Below are 6,458 nucleotides of genomic sequence, written 5' to 3' on the forward strand. Positions count from 1 at the left end.
GCCGAAAGTCGGCGGCGCCCGACGTCATGTGGTGCGCCTCGCCACACCGCGCAGGCGCACCAACCACTCGCTACTGCGCAAGTGCATCTGCCCGGCGGTCTAATAGAGCGTCGGAGCAGGTTGCCCAGCAACCATAACGTCGGACGTACGCCGAATCCCGGCGGCGTCCGAACGCTACGTGGTTTGTTACCCCACACTGCGCAGATGCAGTATGATACTGCTACTGCGTGAGTGCGCAAGGGAGGCAGCGCCAGCGGATCATAGACCCAAAGGTTGACCCTTGCAAGACTGACGAATGAACGTTCGTTCAGGCCAGGGGGAACACATGTCCGCCGTGGGGAAGAAAATACAGGACCCTCCACATCATCCACATAACCCTGTCCCCCGATTCTAGGGGGTACAGGACATCTCCCACATATAGGGGAAGTTAAGAATTAAAAACTGGGGACCAAAAAATATCCAGAGAAGTATAACATCATGTACAACAATTTTAATGTACAAAATTACAAAGAATATAGAAATATATATAACCGGGGGATAAATTCCCCCAGAAAGGGGCATGTACCAGGAAATATTTAGATGACTATATAAGAGAAAGAAATGGGGGGGGGGGGGAGAGTGTTTAGGGAGGGAAAGGGAAAAGAGGGAGGAAAATGAATTTTTTAAGGGGGGGGGGGGGGTTTTTTGGGGTATTGAACGTCACCTATTATAGAAATGGTTTATAAGAGATTGTCTCATTGAGACCTGGTGGTAGGGTGGCATTGAGTCGTTCGATCCACAGGGTTTCTCTCTGTAGGATTGTTCGATCCCAATTTCCACCCCTTGGGTTTGGAAAGACTACCTCGAGGACACGGAATCGGATCACTGTGGTGTCAAAACGGTGGTAAAAACCAACATGTCTCCCAATTGTGGTAAGTTTCCCACTTTCTGAGTAATATAAATGGTCCCCGATTCTCTGTCTAAATTCTCGGACAGTCTTTCCAATGTAGAAGGCTCCACATCTACAGGTCATAAGATATATGACCCCCTTCGTACTACAATCAGAAAATGTTCGGGATAAAAAAACTTCTCCATTAGGTAGTTTAAATTGATTACCCTCCAGGACCCATGGGCAGCGGGGGCAGTTGTTACATTTAAAGGTACCTTTAGAGCGATTGTGTATGAAGCTAGTAGCTATATAGTGACTATGCATTAAACGATCCCGAAGGGAACCTGCTCTTCGAAAAACTAATTCCGGGGTAGGCCGTATATATTTAGTTAAAACATGGTGTTCCGTGAGTAGGTGCCAATTTTTTTCCAAAATTTTTCGGAGAGTTTTGTGGTGGGCAGAGTAAGTTGTAATAAATCTCAATGATTCACTATTTGTCTTTTTAGGTCGTTTATGTAATAGTGTATCTCTCGGATGTAGGACGGCCTTATTGAAGGCTTTCCTCAAATTAGTAGGGGAATAACCCCTAACTAGTAGACGATCACGTAAGGCATCAGCTTGTATTTTAAAATCAATATCACGGCTACAGTTTCTGCGTAATCGCAGAAACTGTGCAAACGGGATGCTGCGCACCAAGGGTTCCGGGTGAGCACTGGTAGCAAATAATAAAGCATTGCCCGCAGTGGGTTTGCGATAGAGATCCGTGTATAGAGTACCATCTAGTTGCTTTATGATAGATAAGTCTAAGAATGGGATTCGCTCGGTATCAAAAGTAAAGGTAAATTTCAAATTAAATTCGTTATCATCTAGTTCCTGCATGCACTGGAGTAGTCTTTCCCTAGTTCCAGTCCATACCATAAATAAATCATCCAGGTAGCGATACCATAGAAGAGCGTCTTCCAAAAATGGGGCAAGTCTATCATCGGAATGAATCTGTCTCTCCCAGCCCCCCAGATATAAATTGGCATAAGCCGGAGCACAGGAGGTCCCCATGGCCACACCTTGGGTTTGCAAAAATAGTTGATCATTAAAGGTAAAGTAATTCTTAGTTAATATAAATTCCAGCAATGCTAAAATAAATTCGTTAAATGGCCATGTATTTATCTCCTGTTCATACAGAAAGGATCCAGCCGTCCGGATGCCCCGCTCGTGGGGGATACTCGAGTAGAGAGCCTCGATATCAATCGCCACGAGCAGGGCATCCGGAGGGATCTGGATCCCCTCCAGATGTTGCAACAAGTCCGTCGTATCTTTAATGTAAGAGGGGAGACTTCGCACATGTGGCATTAAATAGGCGTCCACCAGTTTACTAGCGTGGTCTGTCAATGAGTCAATCCCCGAAACAATTGGCCTACCAGGAGGTAATGGTAGATTTTTGTGCGTCTTTGGAAGGGCGTAAAAGGTAGGAACCATCGGGAATTTAGGGATCAAAAATTCTAATGTGTCTCTATCAATAAGGCCTGTCATAAATGCCTCAGTGCAGAGAATACGGAGTTCCTCATGGTATGAAATAGGTACTGATTGGTCAATCGGACAATACCAGGTAGGGTTGTTGAGGATAGTCATACACATGGTTTGGTACTGGTGGTGTGTCATAACGACAATATTCCCACCTTTGTCCGACTGTTTGATAATTAAGTCAGGATGTTTTTGTAAGGTTTTCAATGCTTGAATCTGTCGAGCATCGAGGTTAGGGGTGACATCATGCCAATGTTGTCGTTTCAGATCTCTTATTGTGGTTTGGAGAAAAGTCCAAATAGTAGGACATATCGTAAGATCAGGGAATCTACGGGAACGTAGTTTAAATTTCTTATAGATCGGCTCTACATATGTTATGTGAGTAGGTGAGGATGTGCTAGGAAGTGTAGTTTGTGAGATGGGGTCTTCAATAGCTCCCTCATCATAGAGGAGCATGAGATCCCGTAACGCCCGAAAATTCCGCCATACTAAAGTGTTTAGTGCGCTCTATAAGTTCACGTTCTAAGTTCAGGTTAGTGCGATCTTTGTCAAATAAAAACTTAAATGTGAGATTGCGTGCAAACAAATATAAATCTTTTATAGTCTCATCAACTTTTAGTCTTTCTAATGGGCAAAACCCTAGGCCCAAATGAAGTACTGACACCTCTTCGTCTGTCAGGCGATAGGGGGTCAGATTTAGGATATTGCGGTTGGTGTCGGGTTGGGGGTGTGTGATGGTGTTGGTGCTGGTTTGAGAACATAGGAATCTAGATTCCCTTGTTGTTTTTTTAGGTCTAAAAAAATCATGTCATCGTGTACCTTTGTGTATTTATTAGTCATTAATGTTGAACTCAAAACCTTTGGAATAGTACCATGGAGTGTGGAATGGCCTACCGCTCCCTCTGTTAGGGGAGTAACTTCCATAGGCATTTGTGTAGTAGATGTGTGTGTTGATTTAGGGAGTTTTTGGCCCTTCTTATCTTTTTTAGGGTTCACAGGTGGGGTGCCGCCCCCATACCGTAATCTTTTACGAGTAGAATTTACTGTTGAGGTAGTCGAAGATCTAGGGTTACTTGGTAATGAATAGGTTGATGTCAAGGAAGAATCAGATTCTATATCTATTGTTGGATTCCTAAAGGTGTTGGATCGGGAAGGAGGTTTTCTCCCCAGATTTCTATTTGACCAACGGTATGCGTAGCCTTCAGTGAAGGCCGATTTATCTCTACTGAATTTAATCTGCTTCTTTGTAATAACAGATTTATTCAGAATTTCCAATCGATCTCTTAACTCCTTCCATTTGGAATCAAAAGATGGATTGTCCTTCAGATGTATATAATCAATATTCAATCGCTCAATCTCTTTATCCAATAGAGTCATATCCAGACTATATTGGTTAATCAGGGTTTTCATAAGATCAAGACTACAATTGGTCAAAATATTCTCCCAAGTTTTCCTGAAGTCCGGCGAGGGGTCTTTTAGGGTTGGGAAAATTTGGTTTCGTAAACCTATGGGGGCAGATACAATCGGTAACATACATCTTAAAATATTCAATATGCCAATGTAAATGAGATTTACGTTTCAATAATCCATAGATCTTATAAAAATATGTTTCAAATCATCCTCAACCTTATGTTCATTAAGGCAAGCAGTTTTCAAATTGGTCATAAATTCTCCCCAACCAGTATTTAGAGTATCCATGGTAAAAGAAGGAAGGGGAGGAAAGAAGAGAGGGGGGGAAAAAAAAAAAAAAAAAAAAAGGAAGATGGGGGATTGGGTTTAAGGGAAAGTTAGGAAGAAAACAGTCTCCAAATTTTTCTATGGTAACAAAACCAAATAATAACAGAAAGAAGAATTATACAATAATAATTATAACAATATAATAATTAGTAGAGGCACTCCAACCACAATCACCAATTGAATTCCCCAATTTGGTGAGTGAATAAATGGGTGTGTTATCCACCCTATCTTAAATCATATACTATGAGTATCGCCTCTGATTTAAAGCATTATGAATAAATACAATGTACCATCATCCAGAATTTGTAATTTTCAAGAAAAAGGAAGGCTTAAATGGAAATACCGGGTAATTGCTCACATCAAACCCATATGTAGTTCCATTTGGCCATATAGTGGATTGGACTATAGCGGTACTTGATAATGGAAAAAGCACTGATAAATTTAAAAATCAATGTAATATTTAATAAACATTTAAAACAAAACAAACAATAACAATATGTCCCTTGGAGAGATACAGTAGTATGCGCATCACAGTTGAGGTATTCCTAACGGGTTCTCCATGGGGAACATTCAACCGTAGAAAGTGCACAGTAAATTTCCTCGACTAGTTTCGCGGGAAAGAACCCGCTTCTTCAGGAGGGTATCTATACAAAAGCATTACAATCATTAGATAATACATATATATGAATATAAAAAGAAAACAAAGAATGAGCAAGGACAGTTATCATGATATTATTGATTTTACATACATTCCCTATATGTTTAAAAAGGAGGTCAGCTCACCCCACTTCAAGGAACAGGATGTGGATAAGGAGGTCCAAACAAAATCCCCCCACGGCGGGCATGGGGGATTGGTGAAACGCCGGCTCTGAATGGATAATATTATAATAGTTCATAGATTAAATAAAGGTCTATCCAAGGTTAAGGAAAAGAAAAGAAGGGAGGGGAGGAGAAAAGGAGGGAGGGGGAAGAAATGGGGAGGGAAAGGGGGGGAGGGAGGGGGGGGGAAGGGGGGGGGGGGAAAGGGGGGGGGGGGGCGGCGGAAAGCCTCATAGTGAGTTAAATTGTGATATTTGTGGCGGGAGAGTGGGGAAAGAAAAGGGGGGAAAAAATGAAAGAAGGGGGGAGGGGAGGGGGGGGGGAAAGAAAAACGGGGGGTAAAAAAGGAAGGGTGAGAGAGAAAAGAAAAAGGAAAGCAAAAAGGAAAAAAGAGAGGGAAGGGGTGAAAAAGGGGGGAGGGGAGAGAACAGGGAGGAGGATAAGGGGGGGGGGGGAAGGGGAAAGAGGGGAGAAGGGAAAGGGAGAAGGGAAAAGGGAGGGGGGGGGGGAAAGGGAAGTGAGAAGGGGGAGGGGGGGGAAGAAGGGGGGGGGGGGGGAAAGGGGGGGGGGGAAGAGGGGAAAGGGGGAGGGGGGGAAGAAAGAGGGAAGGAATTGGAAGAGGGAAGGGAAAGAGAAGGGGGGGGGAGGGGAGGGAGACCAGAGAGTGAATTAAACCAGGTGACTGTGTATAGTGTCAATGAACAAATTTCAAAAGGTGATTAATGTTGTATATTAAATTAAATAAACCAACCGTGCATAGTCAAAGGTGTGTGAAAAAGTTGGCCAGTGTGCCAGAGGAAAAAGAAACCTTCACCTATAGATAAATCCTTAATTCCCAGGGGGGGATTATAATAAAAACAATTCGGCTTACCAACAAACCAATCAAAGACTCATGTGAAGACAGAGTATCAGGATTGAGGTAGTTAAATAGGTTTATCAGGATATTGCCCCGTTCACTAAGCATAAGGTATCAAATGTCAAATCCACTGTTAAGTAGTTAGATGACCATCAGTGCTGTAAAAGTCACATATGGTAAATAAATATAGATATGAAGAAGGGTGAAGGCCAACCGGCCTCATAAAACCACAGCGTCACAGGAGAGATAAGGAGGATTCGTGGATTAGCAATTACCTGTGAATGGGGGCAACATCCCAGTCCAGCTCTAGTTGAAGCCGTGCGACCCTGTCCATTCAGCGGTTGAATCGACCGCTAAATGGACTCCCCAACGCACATAGCGTCTGACGTCAGCCGAAAGTCGGCGGCGCCCGACGTCATGTGGTGCGCCTCGCCACACCGCGCAGGCGCACCAACCACTCGCTACTGCGCAAGTGCATCTGCCCGGCGGTCTAATAGAGCGTCGGAGCAGGTTGCCCAGCAACCATAACGTCGGACGTACGCCGAATCCCGGCGGCGTCCGAACGCTACGTGGTTTGTTACCCCACACTGCGCAGATGCAGTATGATACTGCTACTGCGTGAGTGCGCAAGGGAGGCAGCGCCAGCGGATCATAGACCCA

This window comes from Lithobates pipiens, unplaced genomic scaffold, assembly GCF_037356315.1.
Source record: "Lithobates pipiens isolate NorthernLeopardFrog02 unplaced genomic scaffold, aLitPip1_a1.2 Scaffold_19, whole genome shotgun sequence".
In the NCBI taxonomy this organism is placed as follows: Eukaryota; Metazoa; Chordata; class Amphibia; order Anura; family Ranidae; genus Lithobates; species Lithobates pipiens.